Raw genomic sequence first — 8,103 nt, 5'->3', positions numbered from 1 at the left:
ACTCAGACTACATTGGTGAAAGCTTGTTTTGAAGGGAGCACAGTGTGTATTTAGTCTTTTAATAATGTGCAACATGGAAGTATTCCATTTCATTAGAAATGGCAAATCAAACATATAGTTCTCATTTAAGATCCTGTATATACACCTCTGAAGAGATGTTTATTTTAGGAACTTACCCAACATGATACTTTAATTCATGGAGAATATTCAAAAGAAGCATTTTCTTTACGTGACAATGAAGCTTTACACTGGCAGAAAGAACTTCATGGGGGCGCCTGGGTGGCTCAGTTTGGTTAAGTGTCTGCCTTCGGCTCAGGTCATGATCCCAGGGTCCTGGGATCGAGTCCCACATCAGGCTCTCTGCTCAGTGGGGACCCTGCTTCTCCCTCTCTCTGCCTGCCACTTCCCTTGCTTATGCTCTCTCTCTCTGTCAAATAAATAAAATCTTAAATAAAAAAAAAAAGAAAGAAAGAACATCATGTCTACCAAGTAAAACAGCAAATGAAAATATAAAATGAGAAGCTGTTTCAAACGTATTAATAGAATTTAAAACTTTCTGAATGGAAATAACATCTGCCATATCATAAAGACCAATATCTCATAGTGAAAGGAGAGAGATTATGCCTTACCCCTGGGACGGTGCTTCAGTTTCCATACTACTGTCACCATTCCCAGCTCTTGTTCAACTTGCCTTCTGGTCTTAAGATTGAGTCCTGGGACTTTAAGTGCCAAAGAGCTAGAGTCCAAATTCCGATCCTGCACGTATTCTAGCCATGTAGTAAGCTGTCAGGTCAATAGACATGACACAAAAGGGGGAAAGTTTCTTGTAAAAATGTGGGTAGAGTGACCATTTATCTCAAGGAACACATCCAAAGAAAGAATTAGAAAGTTAAAAATAATCATTAGTAAATTAGTAAAATTCTAATACAGATTAATGCCATTTTGGACATGAAATTCTAAAGTTTATAATCAGTTTGATTCTACTTTCATGGGCTCAGATTTTTTCTCATAAATTGAAGAAGTTAAAATAATATTATCTCTATCTCTTTTTTGTTAAGAGTTTGCATTCCTTATGGTGTGCCTTCTATCCCCATGACTCACTTATTCCATAACCAGAGGACTGCATCTCCCCTTACCCTTCACCCATTTTTCCCAGCCCCCCTTTCCCTCTGGTAACCATCAGTTTGGTCTCTGGATTTATAGGTCTGTTTCTGCTTTTTCTTTGTTCATTCATTTTTTTTAAGATTCCATTAATTGAGTGGAGTCATAAGCTTCTTGTCTTTCTCAGTCTGATTTATTTCTCATAGCGTATACCCTTTAGGTCCATTCATGTTGATTCAGATAGCACAATCTCCTCCCTTTTTATAGCTGCATAATATTCCTGTGTGTGTGTGTGTGTGTGTGTGTGTATACACCATGTTTTCCTTATCCATTTATCTCTTGATGGACACTTAGGTTGCCTCTATATCTTGGCTATTATAGATAATGCTGCAATAAACATAGGTTTATTGCATAGAGTGCGCACATCTTTTCAAGTTAGTATTTTTGTTCTCTTTAAGTAAATACTCAATAGTGGAATTACTGGATCATATGGTAGCTCTACTTGCAATTCTTTGAGGAACCTCCATACTGATATTTCCACAGTGGCTGCACCAGTTCGCATTCTCACCACCAGTGCAGTGCTCCTTTTTTCCCACATCCTCACCAACACTTGTTACTTCTTATCTTTTTTATTTTAGCCATTCTGGCAGGTATAGGTGATACTGTGGTTTTGATTTGCATCTCCCTGATGCTGGGTGCTATTGAGCACTTTTCACATGTCTTTTGGACATCAGGATGTCTTCTTTGGAAAAATGTCTACTTAGGTCCTCTGCCCATTTTTTAATTAGATTGTTTGCTTTTTGATGTTGAGTTATATAAATTCCCTATATAATTTGGATATTAACCTCTTATTAAATATGTATTTGCAAATAGCTTCCTCCATTCAGTAGGTTGTCTTTTTGTTTTATTGATGGTTTAAAGGAAGGGGGTGTTGAGAAATAAATAAAAAGAAAAAATAGACATAAATTTGCCAATCTTCTTTTATATATTAAAAACAGAAAGAAAATATAATACTAAATGACGGTGCCCCAAATTACTGATGTACAAACTCAAAGAGGCTGGAGTAGGATTTAACCCAGAAGAGAGTGTGAGAGGCAAGAATGGGATAAAAGAACTAAAGTCCAAAATAGAGTAATCATTATGAATGTCTGTTTTGCATATTATTGTTTATAAAAGAATAGTGCCTTTAATTTTGATTCTCATATTGATGAATTTCTCCCAAATAACTAAGAAAATTCAGTGTGTTCAAATGTTATTTTTTCTCATTTCCCTATTATTTGCTGTTACAGAGTAAATTATGTTCCCTCCAAAATTCATATATGAAGTTGTAACCCTCATATGACTATATTTGGAAATAGAGCCTTTAAGGAGGTCATTAGGTTGAATGAAATAATAAAGGTGGGTCCTAATCTGGTAAGAGTCATGCCCTTATAAGAAAAAGAGACATCAAAGTATGCTCTCTCTCCTCCCACAAGTATGCACAAAGGACATGTGAGGATAAAACAGAAAGTTGCCCTCCGCAAGCCCAGGAGAGGCCTCACCAGAAATCAACCCAATGGGTGCCCTCATCTGAGATTTCCAGCTTTCAGAGTGGTGATAAAAATGCATTTCAACTGTTTATGGTGCCTGGTCTATGGCATATCCAATAGGACATATATCATATGTTAGCACTTACATGAAATATCTAAAATGGTCAAATTGACTGGGACAAAGATTTGAGATTATCAGGGGCTGAGGGGGTGGCAGCTAGTGGGTGAGAACTTAAAGGTCCCAGAGTTTCTATGTAGGGTGATGAAGAAGTTTTAAATAGGTTGGTGATGGTCACACAGCATTATGATCATACTTAATGCTACTTAATTCTACACTAAAGAACGATTTCTACAGAAAATCTTATCACATATGCATTTTATCGCAATTTAAAATTAGATAAAAACCAATGTAAAAATGTTCAATGTTTCAACCTTTCACCTGCTTTTTTCCCTCAATACATTCTTACAATAAGGTCGTCGTTAGAAAATGTATTTTAGGGTCAGCTGGGTGGCTCAGGTGGTTAAGCGTCTGCCTTGGGCTCAGGTCATGATCCCAGGGGATTCTGGGATCAGCCCCATGGCCTCACACTGGACTCCCTGCTTAGCGGGGATTCTGCTTCTCCTTCTCTCTCTACTCTTCCCCTGCTTGCGCTCTCATAAATAAATAAACAAATAAACAAACAAACTCTTTCAAAAAAAGAAACTATATTTTAACAAGTTTAATGTCAATGAAGTGTAAAAGTCTATAGCTCCAAAAGTATTTATTTTCTACTTCTTTTATATGGCAGATGAAAAGTCATTTTTATCTGTGCACTGTGATACCCACCGCAACTTATGAAGTAATGGAATTTTGTAATGCAATAGAAGAAAAAGCGATAGTCCAAGAAACACTTGCATATTTGGCCAGTGCATTCCCACATTTTACCCAAATAGAAATACAGATCAGAGCAAGGCTTCTCTGGTGCATCTCTTACTTTGGAGTTAAAACTGTATGTATATTTCTATGATTGCATTTGTTTTATTGTACACTTTAACACATGAGTGATAACACCCTGCATATGCATTGTAGATAACTGGAACATTAGACAAAGCAAATACCCTCTCCCCTCCAACCACACTCTGCAAGGCCATTTCTGAGGAAATCACTATTATCAGTTTGTTGTTTACTCTTCCAGATATCAAAGTATACTTGGGGATTTTATTCTTATAGTATGTTTATTTGATTAATTTCCAGGGAAAGCTATGAAAACAAAGACAAATAAACCTATTATATTTTGAAGGCCTGCTAGAGATATTCAACATTTTATACACAGTATTTTATTTAATAGAGCAAAACTTCAAGGTATAGATTGTTATTCCTATTTTAAATATGTAAAGACTGTGCAGGAGATCAAGTATATTTTCTATGGCCACACAGTCAGTAACAGAAGCCAGTCCTTCTGATTCTAACCCCGATGCTTGTTGATTTACCCCATGATAATCTGCCAGACCCAAGCAGCTCATTGCTAAGAGCCTATTCCGCTATATTATGAACAAAACAGAAAATGAAAGGTGGATAGGACAGAGAAGGTTTTATTCCACTCACACAATAGTTTCACATCTAGAAATGCCTTTTGAGGCATTTGCTGTTTTTTTCTGCTGACCAATTGTTGTTGGGCATAGTTTTCTGCAACATTAACAGCGGTGACTATCTAGTAGACATTGTCTATAAATCTCACTTCTTCATCAGTTTACTGTGATAAAATGAAATAAGACAGAATATATACAGGCAGGAGAAATCTGTTCCAACTATTTTATAATTTGCAATAGACAAAAGAAAATATAGAGGGACTTTCCACTTGACCAGAGGTGGCTAAAGAATTGAATCATGCTCGTTTAGCTGAGAAGATGCTATCTTAGCTGGTCAATGAGAAAATATAAAAGGCTTGAGCCAAACTGATTACACCGTGATTCCCCTGATCTACACCATTCCTTCCTGCAGGACCGAAGCTTCTGACCTTCTCTTTGAAGATGGGAAATGGTGGAAATTCTGATCCAGGAGAGTCAGAAAAGCCAGACTTCGGCATGAAATGGAAGCAGATCCACATTTGATTTTTAAAACGAGGTCACCACCTGGGCTAGCACAGCAGCATCTTCAAAAATCTGATTCATCTACAGCGGAGTAATCTTGAATCCCCTGATTAGAGTAGTTGTTTGACTAAGACGTGAAACAACAGCGTCCACTCTATTCAAACAGCACCCCCAAATGGGTACCTGTTTTCCACTGGTCTCCACTTGGCCCCCCTTTGTGCTTCAATGTGGGGTAGTGTGTGCCGTTTTCTCTGGGAAAAGATATTCTGATGGTCAGTCATTGGTATTAGACTGGCTGGGATTGCAGGAAAGGAAAAGTTCTTCTGCTGCTCTAATAATTAAATTCACATAAACCAGATTAACAGGAAAACAACTAATTTAATTTCATACATGCGGGAGCCCATGAACACATGGGACTCAAAGTGCCCCAGACAGACAGATTTTATGCCCGATAGATAAGGAAACAACAAATTTGTGAAGAATTGACAAGACAAAGAGGATGGGTTTGGGGTAGCAGATTAGTAAAGAAGCAACGAGATTTGTTTATACTGTCCTCTCTGCCTGAAATTCTCTATCTTGAGAGATAAGGATGCCTTCTACCTCTGTTACAGGGAAGGTACCTTTCACATGGAAGATTTATTTCCTGTTTTCATGGGGACAATGGAGGTCATGGTATCCTTGTACAAGCTGTCTCTTAGGTAATTCTAATTCAAAATAATCAATATGGCAAGGTTTCATATTTGGGGGTGGGATATTCTGCTCCCTTCAATATCTTGCATAATGACATGCTTGGAGGGCACCATGCACTTCCAGAAAGACCATACTAGCAAGATTCAGTTAATCTATTTACCAGAGTGAATTTATTTGAATTTCATATTTGACCTTGCCCTGGAGATTAGCAAGGCCAGAGTTCTTTTGTATTTATAGTGCTCAATTATTTATTTTTTTTTAAATAAGAGGGTACAATTTACTAAGAAGTAAATGAAATTTGAATCTACAGAATTCACTAGAACTTTAGGCCATTTCCCTATGTTTTGTTAGTTTTATTTTGTTAAGGCATGTCATCATTTTCAATAGCTTAAAAATAGTATCCCCCCAAAACTCAGTATTCTCTGAATAGAGAATCTCTAGCTCAACTAGCCTCCAAGCCTGTGAGATACCAGATGCGGCTAAGAAGGAATCAGACTTTTCAAAAATGTCTTTGTTCAGGAGAAATGCTATATTTCCTCTGCATACCTGATCCTAGTCTGGAATGCTGATAGAATTGGAAGACGTAGGACATACCCATCAATTGCTTAATTATTATTAAGTTACAGAAACTTTTCTTTGGGAAAAAAAAATCTTGTGTTTTTCTTTATCATATATTGAAAGAGAATATTAACTTCACCCCTTTGCCTCTGGGAGTCAAGATTCACATAACTAAAATTAATAGTTAACTGCAGGGACTATATATTCACCTCCATCATTACATTTACACTCTCTACTTTGTGTAACACTCATTTTCTTATTTTCATTCAAACAGTATTTTTGTATTTGTACTTTATGTCACTTCAAAAGATATTTTTAAGAGAGATTATAAGTATAAAAGACAGTAAATGGCCCAATATGTTACAGTTCCCCAAAGGGAAAAATCCTTCGCAATATTTAATAATCTGCATAAAATAGAAACTTTTCAAGAAATAGTAGATCAAATCACTGAGGAGGTTAAATAATTAATGCCCTTTTTGAATAGCACACCCATGAGTGTCTGCATTTGCCTTAAAATGAGAGATATTTCAAAACATTATCACTCTCTACCCTGTGATGGACCACCCTTCAATTCTCAAAAAAGAGTGATTCAAACCAAAACACAGAATAATAATAGGTGGTGCCAGACCCAAGAACAAAACTTTGGGTATACTGAGAAATGATGTTCCTTTTTTCTTTTTTTTTTTTGGAGAAATGGTGTTTCTTAAAGGGAGGAGTTTTTCCTCATCGATGACAATTATTATAAGGAAATGATAACAATAAAGACACTTAGATCTACTTAAATCTTTGAACAGATAATTTAGGGTGGTAACTAATCCAGTGCCCCAACCTTTAACTGTTATTTGAATACTGAATTTAAAAATTAAACTAAGCAAAAAACTATAGCAAAACATTATAAAAATGTGCAATATATCATTCAAATGACTAGAATAGATACACAAATAAATTTTTCCTTATTCCTGAGGGTTCTTTTTTCTCAACTATAGAGTTATAGTATACTGTATTTTCTTTCAGACATCGTGGTATCATCTGTCTTCTCTTCAGCCCCCCAGTAGCGTGGAGAACAGGAAGAGAGGAAAAAGCTGACCTCTGGTTTCTGCTCTTAGCGCTCTATCCAGAAGTCCTCTCTTTCACCCTAATGCAAGTTCCACACAATGCAAAAAAAAGCCCCCATTCACTTTAGCTCTTATTCATTGTTCCTTCCTCTGGCATCGGGACACTCAGCCACCATTCACAGTTTCATTATGTGCAAAGTTGGGACTATTGCTTCTAACATAAGGAAGAAGAGCACATTTGAACAAGCTTTCAGATGACAGGGCTTTATTTCCTCACACATCGTTTAAAAACCTTTTAAAGAGCAGTCTGAGTCTCTGATGGTAATGCCTTGCCTGGCAATTAGCGGTGGAGGTGCTGAGCTTTAAAAGGCTTTTAAATTATGTTATGAAAGGTCCTCCTACAATGGGCTTTCATTACCCAGGGTAAAGTCTGCGAGCCCCGCCCATTTCTGGGGCACAACTACTAAGCTCTTCTCAGGGAGTCACTCCCAAAGATTGACAGCTTGAAATTCACTAGACACAAGATTTTCAGTATAACAGGGTTGCAAAGTAATACCCAATCTCATATGGAAATTGCCTTTTTTCTTTTTTCTTTGAGTGGACTAACGAGCAAACTTCAAAAGTCCCTCAGCTTTGACTTGCGCTTATCTGAAGTATATCCAAGGGCATCCGTAAGACTTTGAACAAAAAAAAAAAAAAAAAAAAAAAAAGGCAGTATCTTTTTCTTCAGTAATAGGCCCAAAGGGCTGGAAACCTCAGAACTTTTCCCAATGCATCCTTGGCAGAGAATGAGCTAGAACAGACTCACCTGAACTCTGAGCTGCCCCAGCCCATGAATAGAAAGAGGATGATACCTCACACACTCCAAGGAAGAGCAGAAGCAGCTAAAAAATGACTAACTCCCTCTCTCAGTGAAATCAGTTCTTTTCTTGGGTCATTCTGAGATTCCCAGCCACACTGGACGGGGTGCCTGAGCGGAGGTCTTAGAACCTCCTGTTTTCTCCCCTGGCATTTTTACTTGCTACTTAGAAGTAGCAAATGCTACTTAGAAAAAGTAAACAATGTTCTCAGTAATCCAAAGTGTTAAAAGTAGATTTGGA

This window comes from Mustela nigripes, chromosome 8 (genome assembly GCF_022355385.1).
Source record: "Mustela nigripes isolate SB6536 chromosome 8, MUSNIG.SB6536, whole genome shotgun sequence".
NCBI classification, from domain to species: Eukaryota; Metazoa; Chordata; class Mammalia; order Carnivora; family Mustelidae; genus Mustela; species Mustela nigripes.
The sequence above is the reverse complement of the archived record's forward strand: the minus strand, read 5'-3'. Positions refer to the sequence as shown.